This window comes from Boleophthalmus pectinirostris, unplaced genomic scaffold, assembly GCF_026225935.1.
Source record: "Boleophthalmus pectinirostris isolate CB_2022bp ecotype Guang Dong unplaced genomic scaffold, ASM2622593v1 HiC_scaffold_19, whole genome shotgun sequence".
NCBI classification, from domain to species: domain Eukaryota; kingdom Metazoa; phylum Chordata; class Actinopteri; order Gobiiformes; family Gobiidae; genus Boleophthalmus; species Boleophthalmus pectinirostris.
Genome location: NW_026571140.1, coordinates 21487432 through 21503065, shown reverse-complemented (window position 1 = coordinate 21503065; position 15634 = coordinate 21487432). Strand labels below are relative to the sequence as shown.

At 39.2% G+C, this 15634-nt stretch overlaps 1 long non-coding RNA gene across 1 annotated transcript in view; it reads left to right on the top strand.

Moving 5' to 3' along the window:
• LOC129409253 (uncharacterized) overlaps nucleotides 1–5731 on the top strand; it is a 32903-nt gene extending 27172 nt beyond the window's left edge. The window contains exons 3-4 of the long non-coding RNA XR_008632319.1: nucleotides 5385–5576; nucleotides 5663–5731. This is a non-coding gene — a long non-coding RNA (uncharacterized LOC129409253). The remainder of the gene's footprint in view (nucleotides 1–5384; nucleotides 5577–5662) is intronic.
• The last annotated feature ends 9903 nt before the right edge of the window (nucleotides 5732–15634 follow it).

Sequence of the window (15634 nt, the reverse complement as noted above, 5' to 3'; positions counted from 1 at the left end):
GATTTGATTTGATTGCATTACAGGCCTACACACATTATCCAAAACTCAAAAAAATTAAAATAAAAAGTACCATCATCAAACTGAAAATGGCTTCTGGATGGGAGTCTAAGGGTAAAAAACAGTGTCCAGATGACACTTGGACCACTCTTGGATGAAACTCAAACTCAATGTTTGTTTATTCATGGCATCTGCAGTTTATTTGACAGACTGCAGATTTATTTGATAATGTCACCAGAACTCAAGTTTGGCACTGTAGCAATATGCTTAAACGTGGGGTTGTAGTGAACACTTGGACACGTAAGTCACTGTTGATTCTCTACAAATTGCCCCTAGATGGCGTTAACTAGCCTTCAAGGTCCACTGACTGCAAGTAGAGGGCTTTCCTGCATTCTGCTTTTGAATTTCCTTTTGAATAATTACGGTGTGTTTTGCTTACCTAATTAATTGGAATTCTTCAAAATGTATGATTTTGATGATGTTATTTATTTATTTATTTGAATTTATTATAATTTTTAAAATTATGTCTATGCCTGTTATATTTGCTAATACAAATCTCAATGTTAACAAAGAATAGCATAAACAGTCAGGAGATTTATAAGTTCTTCTGTAAGGTCTTGTAAAACGTCTTTTATAATAAAATAATTATAAATGTATGCGTATTTTGAGGTCAGTTTTCAAGGATTATTTGAAAGTTGAATGAAGTGCCTGTGCCTCACACAAGCCCATGCTGACCGGGTCATCTCTGAGTGCGACTGCTGCTCCTCCACATATTTTCACATATCGCTAAATGGTCATAATTGATGCATCTGTCTGTCAGCTGGCAGCATATGATTGGTCTAAAACAGTCCTGGCAGGAGACTGCAATGAGGAGGGGTATGTCTCCCTGGCTTCTTATATCTATGATTTTGAGGTCTGGATGTCTCAGGTCCCACCGCTGTGTGGTACTCAACAGACAGACCCCCTTTGGCAGAGGCTCACCTATGGAACAGGCACATACTACTATTTACAGAATGGCAACATCACTTACAAAATATTCTACAAAAGCATAACTACAAACAAATGGGACACTGTTCATGAAAAAATGGGGTGCTTACCCTTACCCTATTCACTTAGCAACATTTTTAATTGCTAAAACTGCCAATTTATTGCACAGTTGATGAACAGTTACAGATAATTTGATCCTATGCAAAGACACAAGCAACTTTTTCATAAATACAGCTTAAACCTACTTAAACCTGTTAAGTGGTGGTCTATTGGCTGCAATGAAGATATTTCTTTCCATCCCTATTTTCATACTGACTGAAAATATGTTTTAGTTTTATTTTTCATTTTATTTTTCCCAGTCCTTGTAAAGAGCATTAGGTCTGACAGGATATTTAAGGCCGTGTGGTTGTGGACAGGGTGAACAGTAACCAGAGCGCCCTTGCAGTGTGGGCTGGGGTCACTGGGGACGGGGCTCTGCTCTGACCCATCGCTGAGCAGTCGACTGGGAGGTCTTATCTCATTTACTGTCAGGAACTATAGAGAGTATTGATGATTATGTCGCAGTTACATAATTTATCATACTGTTGTGTTTTATTAGTCATGGTTTTGTGTTGAATGTGATCTGGCTAGACATAATTACCAACTATTTATGAAAAACTTTTGTATTCTTATCAATAAGATCTTGTTAATATTATCAATAATAATTGCTTCCATTTGTCTAATTGAAACAGTTGAATTTTTTTGTTTTCTTTAAAATTAGACCATTCTAATGTTACATCATGACAGATTGTGTTTTTTCTCTCTAAAATGTATTTGTTGATCTGGATTGTCTTAGCTTATTTTTGTCAATTCTATATATTTTATAGATTATATGGTGTTGTCATATATGGAAACCAATCTACTTCTATGTCACAGAGGCACCACCAGCAGCACTGTTAAAGCTTTTAAAAACAGGATAAACTCTGTTCAAGCCAATAACATGAACATTTCCCAGCATACCTCTACAGTCATTACGTGCAAAGTGGATTAGACTTTAAGAGCATTCAAGTACTTTTTAGCCTTGCAGTGTGTATTTGTATGCGGAGGCGGTACATCTCATATTAGTCAGCTTTGGGCCGCGTCTCAAATGTCTGTTTGCCTGACGTGTGATCCATAAATATTTGAAGTGGAATAGACTGCGCTACGTTGTCGGACAAATCTAATTAACCCAGGACTTCCTCGGGGTTCCTCTATCTAAGACTTTATGGCTGTCTTTTCCTTCCCTGAAAGGTTCTGACTCCTTGTACAGACACTTGCCACTTAATGCATCAACTATACAAATGCTAATTCATTCATAGTTATCAAGGACATGCAGTTTTATTGAAAAATCCTCTCATAAATCTTCTAAGACTCATATAAAATATCAATCAGGTTTACATTTCATTAAAAAATGTATGAAATCATAAACTGCACTTTTTCATTTAATAGAATGTACACATTAAAACAGCGTACTTAGTTTTACATAATTTATGTGACAAGACTTGTTTTTGGTTTTGGATTGTTTTCTCTTCACTTCAGTGTAAATCTGGTGAAGCAACCAGAAATCTTTTTATCATTGTCTGTTGGTCGCTGACTGTGTCCTATCACAAAATTCTTACCCTGTTTTACCCCACCCCTGCCTTTTGGTCTAACACACAACGCAGTAGCCTGGTGCATTATAGCTTTCAGAAAACCCCAAGCCTCTGACACACAGTGCTGCAGATTCTGAGATAGTCCTTCCTTTTAGCCAGATGAGACATGAGGCCTCTTTAAAAAAAATGTGCTGGAACGGTCAATTGAGCAGACATCTTGGTTGAGGATGTAAAGAATGAAAAGCATGGATCTGATTGCTGAGGCCAGGGGTTACTGATTTCATTAGTGTGCACCACTTTATTAAAGCTGCCGCCTCAGTTTGCTTTGCACTTAGTCTGTACATTTCCATAATGCAGTGCAGGATTCTGTTTCACACGCGCTGCAACCATTTCCACTGGAGACCGCACGCTTAAGTTATTATGCTTTTTCACAATAAATATGGGGTGAAATGTGAACACGTCTTTGGTAGGGGAGGTTAGCTGTGTTCGCCCGCAGCTTGTTGATAAAGTTCAAATTTTGTCACTACAGACCTCAAAATGTGTAAAAGCGCTACATTCAAAGACAGCCAGTATTCACATGTGTGGCTAACAGCCTGTGGTTGCTGGACACACAGACACAAGCTGCTGCAGATGTTGGAGGCCAAAGCAGCTAAGGGGAATTGGATGAGACCTTGAATTAAGCATCACACACGGCGCTATAGTTCACTTCCCTTGTGCCCCTTAGAAGTGCGATTCGGTTTCACTGCATACCTCCACCAGTGCGAAGGACCAATTAGGACCTGTTGGACGCTATAAGACATTTCTGAACAATACCGCCTTTATTTTGATTTCTTGTAAAAGAGAATTGTAAGGCAGAATGCTGTCAAAGCAGAAACACTGGTGCAAACTGCTTGCTGTCAGAAGTTACACAAATAATGTGGACACAAAGGTGGATACATTTAGAGAACTTCTAAATGTATAATATTGTACAGCAAACAATCTAATGTACAGTACACAAGACTAATTAATAAGGCCTTGGGCTTCTCTTAATCGCTTATGTACTTATTACTGCACTTAAGCACTTACCTAATTTCTGAGATAAACTGACAGCTTAGAGTCTATACCGGATGCACAGACAAGAATCGCAGAAGTCTTTGTAGATAGTATAATTGTTCAACCGGAGTATTCAGCACAACAGACTTGTCATGTTTTTGTAATAATGCCCCCTTTCCTCTCATTTGTCCTTATCTGGTTTAAGCCTGATGGTGAGACAGCGTCAGATCAAGGAGGGAAACAGAGAACACAAATGACATGTCGTCAAGTCAGATAAGAGCCTCTATGTCTAAGTGCACTGTGTGTGTGTGTTTGTTTTGTGTGTGTGCGTGTTTGTGTGTGTTTGTATGTGTGTGTGTGTTTGTGTGTGTTTGTGTGTGTTTGTGCGTGTTTGTGCGTGTTTGTGTGTGAGTGGATGGCGTAGGGGAGTCTGGCTCCCTGATTGCCTTTGCCAGGCTTCCCACATTAAAGTGGCCTCTGCCCCAGGGAAGAGTGGCTTGACTCCATGGCAGCATCAGAGGTTATGAATATGGTGAGGAACAGAGGAAGCGAGGGGTTTAGGTGAAAAGGGGCCGCAGAAATGTCTCTGGCGTGACTCCAAGTGTCCACACACTTGTTCTCCCTGCTTTGTGCTCTGAACATGCAAAGACAGACATGTGGCTCATTTTGTCCTGAGCACATGTTCAGAAGTGTGGACCGCACAGAGGTAGCCCCTAACCTCCCTGCCCCCATCTCCCGTTCCTCTTCCCCTCTCAGCTTTAATTGAGAAGACAAATGGATCTTTCAGAGCCCACTAGCATGCCACCATACATCAGTCATGACAATGTTAGCTTTATAACGGTGGGCCTGCCGTGAGCTGAGCCATATGTTGGGCCTGCACCACACGCAGCAGCAGACACCTCAGTACAATCCTAATGGCGCCTCACTAATTGATGTTGTTTTATGATTAAAGCTAATTTAGACACTAATGGAATTGGTCCAGGGTTGTGTACCAGCTCCACCCACAGAACACTGCTGCACAATTTCTTAGAGACATCCAGTATTTTGTTATTGAATAAAATGCAATCCAGAGTGATGAGACATGGTGGAGAGGAAGGATAGATATTTTATGTTTCTGTTATTGTTTTAAATACATTTTCATTGATGTAAAAGACTATGAGTATTATGGGACAGCTTTGCCTTGAACCAGCACTCCCCTGGTAAAACTGTGGATTCTCAGAGATAATGATTTACTGCAGGCTGGACACAGAGTTATGTGGACGTGATAACTGTGAATTACGCTCTTCATAAAGTACCATATTAAGTACTGTAACTGCAATGTACAGCTGAGAATGTCACAAAGAAATGTACACCATGTGAATCTGCTTTAGATATTCCATACGTTGACAAATTGTTTTGTACTTTTTAAATGTTGAACTGGTGGACAATAATCTGTGCTATTCAAGAGTCTGCCCTCATGTGAGTTTGTGTGACCCTGTTGGTAAACTTTCCCCTTCTTGCTCCCATGATAGTTGAGCCTGGCGTTGTGCGTGCCTATTCTGTGACTGGACATCTCTCATCTGAGGCCAAAAACACCATAATAACAGTCTTTTCCCCATAGCTGATTCACTCCACTAAAAACTCTACCCACAAGTGACAAAGGCCGTTCTCAAGGGCCATCCCTCCCTCAGTTTTTCACATCACAGCCCTTGGCATTACAAATTCTTTTTTCAGTGACAAATTAAATCTCTCTCTCTTTTTCTCTTGTGTTCCCAGCAGCTTGTGAATACTGGCCAGTTTTTTTATCAGAGGGCTTCCAGCGGAGCTGCAGCACAGCCTTCCCAGGAGAGGAGGCTACAGGAAGTCGTAGGATGATAAAACTGGGACATTACTAAGCCAGCCCAGGACCCCGGGGTTCATTACTCCCCCCTTCAGTCTCACAGCTTCACACAGCACCACCTAATATTCACAGTAAGTAAAATATCTGGAGAAATCGTCTGGTGAAGATTTAATGTTGGAAAGTTACACTGAATAGTTGCTTCAAATGAATTACTCAGCATTCTGCCAAGCGCCGGGAGTGGCTGTAGAGAGGAGGACATAAGAATTAAACCAGCTGCCTCCCCAAGTGACGTCACACAACACTAGAGCACAGCACTGATGTAGATCCCCAAGAATAGACTGTGAAAATATGAAGTAGTGGCCGGCTGAGAAATAATTGGCCCTGATGGTCTTGTACAAAGTGATGACAGCTGATGGACAGAGAGCAGCTGGGACTGACAGATACAACCAGCAACATGTAGCAGTGAGCGAGCTGCTGACAGAAAACAGGAGAGCCAAACGCAAGCAGACAAGGACATTAGCGGACAAGATTCAATTTGTACACATTTGCATCATGATATAAGAGATAATTGCTTCAAAACAACACTTAGTTATTTTGAAGACTGTGCAGAGGAATACAAATAAATCAAATAATCTCAAGGAGCATTACATAGATCAATAATATTTCGTGAAACTTTATTATATTATATAGAATACACTTCTATACAGTTCTTTTTTTTTTCTATTCTTTTTTTTTTTTTTTTTTGATCAAATGACTATCAAAAGTTAAAAACTTTGTGTTTGCAGCAACATCCCAAATGTCCATAGAGATACATTCTGGAAAGGTAGAAAAACTAAACAAGAGCCATGGAATAACCAAATAAGCCCCTGGTCACTACTTTGTTTATTCACATTATAAAGTCAGAATACTTTTTGAATAAATGTTGTTATGTATTTAGCACCTTAAAATCTTCATTGGCTCACTGGGATTTCTCTGAGATGTGACAGTACAATCCCAAGTTAAGAGTCTAGTATTGCTAATATAATTAATCTGGTTCACCATTTGTGAATTTACTTAGAGATTTCTTATGGCAATACCATTACATGGTATGCCCCCCCCCCCCCCCCCCCCATCTGGGAGTATGACATCATTACATTCACATCACAAAACCACCAACGTAGCATCCATTTTCCCAGTAACAGTCAGATTTTATTGTCATTTACCAGTGTGCTCGTCCTTGTAGTAAGTGCGTCTATAAAATATTTCTGGTTGCGTCTGACATTCCACAGCCAATTCAGAGAGAGAGAGCCAGATGACCCTGTATGCTCCCAGGACCCAGTGTTCCCCTCCCTGTTCATACCAGCACATCAGCCTTGCAACTTCCTTATCTGCTCACTACTCAATTACCCCGCACTGCACTCTGGGCATTTGGAGGAGCAGAGCAGAACAGAGCAGAGCAGGAGAGAGACCTGGGCAACTGGTCCCCCATGGACTCTGATACACAAGTTTACTAAGATAAGATAGTAACTACAACTAGGCAGGGGACAGTAAACAATAATATTGTTTATTGTGATAAAAATGGTGGACAATAATCATTCATGGGACATTTTCTATAACTGTCAGCAGCTTTCATATTTATTCTGACATAATCATTAATCGCAATTATTCCTGCCGTGATAATTGTGACACCAAATGTCTTTATCATCCCATGCCTAACTACAACTAGATTATTCTGTACAGCACTATAGATTGGAGAAGAAAGGGTCTGCACACTAAAAGCACAAGAAATATTTAAGTATTAGATAATCAAGCAAGAGTGTGTTGTGACTAATAGAGGTGGATTCAAAGGATTTATGATGAAACAATAATGTTATTGTATTATTTAATAAGTCTTGATGCAAGATTTAACTGTGACTGTTCATCAGAGTGCTGGATAAAGAATCGTTACCCATATACTAAACACTACCGAGATTAGAATCAACAGTATCTACTCATATGAGCAGGTATCAATACTGTAAAAAATACACAAATATTGAAAGTTGGACCTAGTCTTGATCTATATCATAAGACCGCATGATACTACTGAATAAACTATGGTTTTATATTAAAAAATATAAAATTCTGCATTTTACTAGCAACTAGCAACTGAAGTTAGAATTTGAACTAAACCATTTGCAACGCGTATTTACACTTCAACATTGTTCAAACTGGCTAATCATGGCACTTTGGAGATAGACTCGTGAGTTTGTCAGCACCTCAGCCTTATATACTCACAGACAGGATCTCCTCACCTGTCCATCAGTCCCTGCAGCACTCTCTCTGTGTGTGAGTACAAGTTTATCAGTCTCATTAGAGGGAGAAGGTGTTGAGAGTGGAGCCAGCTGTGACTCACACGCCTCTGACAAGAAATCAGACACAGAGAGTTCAGTCTGTGAAGTCTGTCTGGAGCTCCCAACAGCCCAATACAGAATCAAAAACAATAATATAATTGAGATGGAATGTTTCAAGTGCCTGTATAAATCAAATAAAAAATTAAGCTCTTTTTAATATTGAAAAGAGAAGTCTCAGAGCAAAAAAGTTGGGGAGTAATGAGGAGACGTGTATGTATTGTACTGTACTGTAGTGTATGTTATAGCATGATGTGCGTGGATCTCATGTTCAACCCTCTATGCCTCAATGTTCTCCAGGCCCTGGCTTTCTTCATGTGTGTTCCACGTGTTCAGGCCACATTTCTGCAAATATTTACATGGGGTGTAAAACGCTCTTGATCTGTCTCTGCTGTTTATTCTTCTGCTCTTTCTCTCCATGACTCTCGCACACTGACCTTTTTTCAGTCTGACAGAGTGACAGAGGGGAGGGACCAGGACACGCTGTGGAGCACTGAGTGAGGTACAGAGGAGTGGACAGAAGAGGTGGGGGTGTGGACAGAGCCATTGGTTGAGGGTGATGGATGACTTGTCATCTTCCAGAAATCAAAAGCCCAATCTAGCAAGCCCTCTTTTAGCAAAAGCACACAATGCAGTCGTGCAATGAGGCCCATTGGGCTAATTGTGGAGTAATTTGACATCTGTTGACGTCTGAGAAACGTGTTAGCTACTACTGACAGAGCGAAGCCGAGGCTGGTGTTGTAATGAGCGCGGGCTTGATTTCTAAATGAGGCACATGCCACTGACTGCCGCGCACACCCTCTGAGTGGAACAAAAACACTGCTCCAGTTACAAGAGAACTAGTACATTTGTGGTCTTTGTCATCAGCTGTGCTACATTTGCAGCTGCCTGATCAATGGGCTTTGTGTAATGATATTTAACCCCAAACATGAAGTAATGCAGGCTCAAACAAATGGGATTTACCTCTGGGTGGCCTATTCGACTCACACATTAATAAGAGTCTTATCTTTGTGGTCTTTTGTCCAGCAAACTAAGAAAACAAGTAAAGAAGGGGCTAATGCGAGGATGAGCAAAATGTATTTAGTGAGATGCTTTCCACCTGTTTGATCGCTACAATCTCACTACAGAATTCATGGCCTTTTGAGGTCTAATCCATGGACCATCCTTCTTCTATTGACATGCTGGAGCTGTTCACAGGATGCTAACAAGTGTCCAGCTGCAATGAGTCCTTCAACTTCACCTTCACATTCCTCCCAGTGCAGGCTGTGGCCCATTGCTCCATGTGGAGGAGAAAAGGGCTGAGCTGGATTCCTGTGCAGTGCATTGGCACAGTGTGTGGAAGAGGCCTAAGGATCATTAGTGCGGCTGGCATGAGACTGGGAGATCTGCTAACACTCTGCTACGATTCCGCTTTTCTCTCATTCTAATCACAGCAGCAGCCTGATTCCCTTTTAAATGGCACCTGTCAAAATAGAAAAATGGAAGACAGCACCAGCCAGCTCCAAGTCAGTGCTTATAAATACATTTACACGCCACTTGTAAAACCTTGTGTCCGCCAAAGTCTTGAGAAATAATGTGAGTAAAATGATTCAACCTCAAAAGCAACAAAAACAGCACGCACAAACAAAACTAAAGTGGAAACTGTTGGAGTTAACACTGAAAAGGTTGTCCTCTGGGTGCACCAGCAGATGACATCACAGCCCCCCAACTTCCATTAGGCCTAATAAATGAAGGGCTAACGAGGCTGAGTGGGTGGGGAAAATGGCGGAGATGAAGAGGTTTGGTGTGATGTTGGTGTCCTGCCACCCCCAGTTCTGTCAGCCCTATCAGCAGCACTTTGAGCGGTGAAGGGAGTACAGAGCAAAGCAAAGAGGCTAAAACAACCTCTCGGCCCATTAGAGAAATCAGGCCGGGACTCTAAAAACAGCCTGAGAGCAGAGAGGCGAGTGGCCCTGGTGTAAACATTCGGTGGGTGGCAGCCCCCAAGCACTCTGACAGCCAACGGCGGCCATGATGGATCTGTGGAGTTATCTCATTTTCCACTGTTTTAATTAGAGGCCAGGCAGTGAGCCTCAGCAGCTGGCTTTGCTGTACGGACTTCTGCAGCCTGACAAAGAAAAATGTTCACTGATACACCAGCCAAGTTCACCCTGACCAGTGAGAAGAGTGCAAAACACTCCTTCACTGGAGCAGCAGGTTACTATTCAATCAATATACATACTATTCAATCAATATACATTTTAAGCTCCTCCTTGATGCTTATTTAATGTTTTTACTTGATACATTTAAATCACAGAGCAACAAAAGCATCTACAATTACAGCTAATTAGAGCCAGCATCTGATGACAATGACAGGATGAGAGAAGAATCAGGTCTCTGTAAAATGATGTGGACCACAACCAAAGTCAAACCTGTGATTCAGAGGCCTTTAAACCCTGTAATCCTTTATCCTACTTCTGTCTTTTGTAAGCATATGCAGAAATATAATATATCACTATGTACTTAAGTGGAGATCATTAACAATAATCAAAAACCTAAAAGCTACCTGGTAAATATTTGGAGAATTCTGATCATTTTGTATTTGTTGGAAAATACTTCAATAGCGTTGAACATTACAGCCTATAATTAGCTTACAGCAAATTTTTGGGTTAATGTTTGCTTTGATAATTTTGGTAATTCTAAAGTACACAATATGTCACTTAACAGACAGTCAGTGGCAAAGTGGTAATACAATTTAGAAGTATGCATCATTAACATTTAGTATATCCATAGAAAATACAATCAGTCAGAAAGTTTTTAATTCAAGTTTGGGGAAATGCAGGTGTAATTTACAAAGATTATTTAGTTAGTTTCATTAAATATTGGGAAAAAAGTATTTTTAAATGTGTGTCTAACATCTCTGTGTTCTGTTTTGTTTTTGGCAGTTTGTTGTGAGTGCTATTGGGAAGACACACAAAAACATTGATATAATTATCTTAGCTGCAGTTGCATCTGAGACTTGCGCCTCCCTTTTGTGCCTTATATGAAATTTTAGATTATTTGACAAAGGAATGACTTGTTTATTTCTGTTACTATAGCGACTCATATCCTATAGAGATTAGGGCAGGTAGAGCCAGTATGGGAGTACACAGTGTCTTAGTAAATTGTTTATTCAGTAGAATAATATGACAGAAAACAAAACAATAGATATTTGAGGAACATATTTGGTTGTTCGACTTGTAGACTTGGTTTGATCCTCCTCTAGTTCTGTGTTAGTTCTTCTCTAGTCCAGGTTTTGTTACAGGTTTTGTCCCAGTTTAGTCCAATTTTAATGTTTGTGCAAGTGTGAATGCATCCACATAGAGTACTATAGCACTGCGCTGTCTCGTTGTTTAGACTCTCATAATTCAATTAGGCTGCATATTGTATTTGTGTATTTCAATGAGACAACTTGGAGTGCCAGTATAAATGTGTCTCGTATATGTTCTCTTGACGTGACTGCGAAAAACAAGCTCCAAACTCCTTGACCTGTGCAGGTGGACATCTTTCACTAAAGAGGGTCTCATCCTCTAGAGAAAAGTATTTGTACACAAGACAAGTCGTGCGTACTGCAGCAGGATGTTTGGGATATAAACTGGAGTCCAAATGATGCGTGGGTGCACGGTGAATGTAATTGCATCTCTATGGAACCAGATTTTGCTTTGAAAAATGGAGCTGCCTTTCAAAGCCACACAATGAGCCAAAATTAAAGGTTTCTATTATAATGTGCTATGGGGGGAATTAGCTATATGCTGTTGTACAGAGGGAAGATAAACACAAGTAAATCTCTGAAAATGGTGGAAAAATGAAATGGACGACTGAACGGAGCCCAATCGTACTATTGTCTTCCTCGTGTGCGTATTTGCTTTTTCCACATTTAACTTTGGCTGCTTTGATGCATGCTTCAAAAATGCAGGCTGAGTAATCACTGGGGGTGGGGGGGCTCTGATGAACTGAGGAGGTGATGGAGACAATTACTGAGGCCATAGGGTGAGAAAAGATGGACATTTAAGAAGAGAGAGAATGCAGATGAGGACATGTGGCCTCCCTAGTCGCTGCTGCACTGTGTGCGATCATTTAGGTTGATTTGGATTAATGCTTTAATTGAGAAACACACACAGACTGTGAACATCTGTATCCCATAGCAGCAGAGTGACCGCCAAGAAAAACCAGAGGTGCGTCATACAGACAGAATCTCCCCAGTAATAAGAAGGTTGTGTGAGAGAGACAGCACTTTACACGTGAAAAATGTTGAAAAATATGTACTACCAGTCTGAGGCTAAGGCTTGGCAAAATAAGGAGGGGCATTTTTTCATCAGGAGTACTACAGTTAGTGGCAACGAAAAACGACTAGGAGATTGGTGCCTTTAAATTAGACTCCACATCAAATTCACAAAATAAAACATTTCACTATTGATAAACTTGAGGCGATAACACCAAGGTTTTCCATCTGACTTAAATTTATAGTTACATTTTTTTCATGAAAATGAAAAAGGGCGTATTTTATTATTTAAATTAAGGCCTGCATTTTTTAAAAACATAAAAGAAATCTTTGTGCCAAAAAGTAAATAAAAATATTGTTATAACAATGTCACCTGCCATAACACATTTTGAAGTGTGATATATTGCTGAAATAAATATACTGTAGATGATATACGAGAATATTTAAACAAATTTATACCACTGACATATCAACCTAAGGACAGATTTAAACCACAAAAACTACTCTAAATGTACAATATTGTTTTAAAAAGCAGCAATAAATAGATAGCAGAATGAAACACTTCACTATCTAGTTTGCATCAGAGTTATTTAAGTTTTTAATATGATAATTTTCAATCTTATCATATAGCCAAAAACTAACCAAAACTTTACCACTATTGCAAAGAAATTACACACACAATAAATATTGAGCCTAATAATAGCAATGATAATAATACTGATATTGTAGTATTTAAAAAACATGCTGCGTATCACATATTAATATTGTAAAAAATCAACAATAAATAAACATGAATATGTTGACCAGGCATAATTCAGTTCATGGAGCTTACATCATATTTTCAATTGTCGCAAAGCGGCGTACATAAATTCAACATTCTCACACATTCTCAGAGACAATAGTGAGAATACAGTTCGTTGGTACAGCAGCCAGCCATAGAACAATATAAAGGTACACGCCCTGTCTGTGGGACTGGGTGACCTCTCCAACTCCTGTGCCCCTAAATGCCACTACCCACAATGCACCTCTGCTACATCTCTCCAGCTGTGACCCCAATTCATTTTGAGCGACCCTTCTTATCAGCGCTGCCACTTTTAGCTGCGGCAGACACAGGCTTTTACTTGGACAATCTCCTCCTCAAACCTGTGAAATCCTCGTCATTTCCGTCTCAGTTAGTCACTTGTAACACTGCGCTCTGTGAGAAACTAGGGTGATTATGAGGTGAGACTCAGGGCTCATTTGAGCATAAGTGTTGTGGCGATTTGTCCTTAGTAAACAAACTGAAACTTAACTGGGCCCAGTGGTGGAAGAAGTACTCAGTTTTGTACTTAAAGTACAGATACTAGAGTAAAAAATATTTATACTTGTAATCTAAGTAAAAAATATTGAAGTACTTATTTAAAAATGTACTGAAAGAATAACAAGTAAAATTAAGGTCTAATGAAGTTTCAGATGTGATTTTGGTAAAGATTTGTGCTAGATTTTGTTCAACAGAAATAACTGAATCAGTAGGTTTTTTTTCTAGCTGTTTTTATTTGTATATTTTTGTTTGCTCATTGTTTGCTCATCAATTACAGGGATGTTAAAAATAAACCCCTCAACCTTTTCAGCAGGTCTCACAAAAATGCTTTTACTTTTCAGTCCAGGTAAATGTAGTGAAGATATCCACACTCAAATGTAGTGAAGTAAAAGATCATTTACTTATTTACTTATTTAAGTTATTTTAATAGATCCATGAGTAAAAGTAAAAAGTATCTAATTTAATTGTACTTTGGTAAAGTACATGTACATAAAACTTGTACTTAAGTAGAGTACTTTACAGTACTTTTACTTCATTATGTTCCACCAATGACTGGGACATTGTCAAGGTTTTATGGAGTAAAATGCAAAAATAAATGAATGTCCACACAAGAAAATATGTTTTGGGCTCATGGTTTATTTGACAACAGTAAGAGGAAAGAGCTTAGGTTACTGTAGCATCTCCGTCTTTCAGATATAAACAAAAATAAACATTTGCCGCCCATGCCTGCATGTTCATCAAGGCAGCCTCCTTTAGAGCAACAAAGCACCTGTAACAAATACAAAGAAATAACTTTTCTATTTTTTGCATGATGATTTTTTTAAATACATTTTGTATACGTTTTATTCTTATCTTAGTTTTAATTTTATATATATATGTATATATATGTGTGTATATATATATATATATATATATATATATATATATATACTGTATATATGTATATTTTTGTAGTGTAGCATTGTAAAGCATCTGACCCATTATGTTTAATGATTTAATTAAGCTGAGTGGCACAAAAGTGGGTGAAGAAAAGACATGTTCAGAGTTTTGACAGTTTAATGAGCACCTGTCCACAGCACCAGCTCTCACCTCAACAACAACTGAGGTCTATTTGGCTTTGTGTGAAACCCAAGAGTTATAGCACTGGAAAGCATCACAGAGTAGACCCACTCTGACAGATAGCTTCAACCTTATAATCATCTTCTCCAGATTAGAACAACTTTGGTGTCTAAAATTTATCTTAAATGTAATAGTCTATACTAGTTACTGAAGTATATGTACTATATGTAGGAGCCTATTTAAAATTAGCCAGCAAGAGTGCATGAGAGGCAAACAACTGCATGAATCAACCTCACAGGACCTTTAATGGTTACATTTGCCACTGTGATTAAAATTAAGCCAATTTCTCAAATCCCAAATTAGAAGCAGGGATGATAAACACCATATAATAATACATTTACTGTAGTCATGATTATTTACACCACAAACAAACAAACCAAAAATGAAATGGGAGCTCATAAGAAGGAGACCGAACAGAACAGTTTGAATCTTTGGGTTGCTTTGCCTGGCATATTGTACAGTATGGCATTCAACTATGTACATTATTTCACTAAAGATATTTGTATTGCACAATAATACCTTGAAAACATGCATCCTTACTGTTTTGTCAGTGGGCTTGCCTTTCCACAAATCTGACCTGTAACTTGGTCTTCCTGACCAAGACCTGCTTGTTGCCATGAAGGTATATCCTATAGGCAAGCAATAACATCTCAATGGAGACAAGTTTGTAATGAAACCTCCATCAGAAATGTTATGTTACATAGTGCATTTAACTTTAACTTTTTAATAAAGTCATGTCAGGACAATCAGTGATGAACTAAGTGTACTCCAGACACTGGCCCAGACAGTATCTTTCCTATTTACTCTAAAAATACTCTCTCTTTCGAACAGCGCCTTAAGTGCCCACTCGCTCCTCTGTGCCAGTACCTCTATAGATATCCTCTTTGACGTTTGAAGTGTAATAAGCAACCCTGAGTGTCCCAATTACAGATCTTCACTAACAAGGTGGACGTGCGTCAAAAACAAAGTCTCAGATGTGTCCTTGATGAGCGGTTTGTGTTCAGGTAATTCTCCGTCTGAGGAGCGGAGGCGTGAGCTGCTGACAATGTTAGTGTTAGCCTCACAAAGTTGTTTTCTCTATATTTACGTCACGTGTGTACAGGCCCTTCGCAGGCATTTAAATGTTTCAAGTAAAAAGGATAACTAACAAGTGCTTATCTTGTC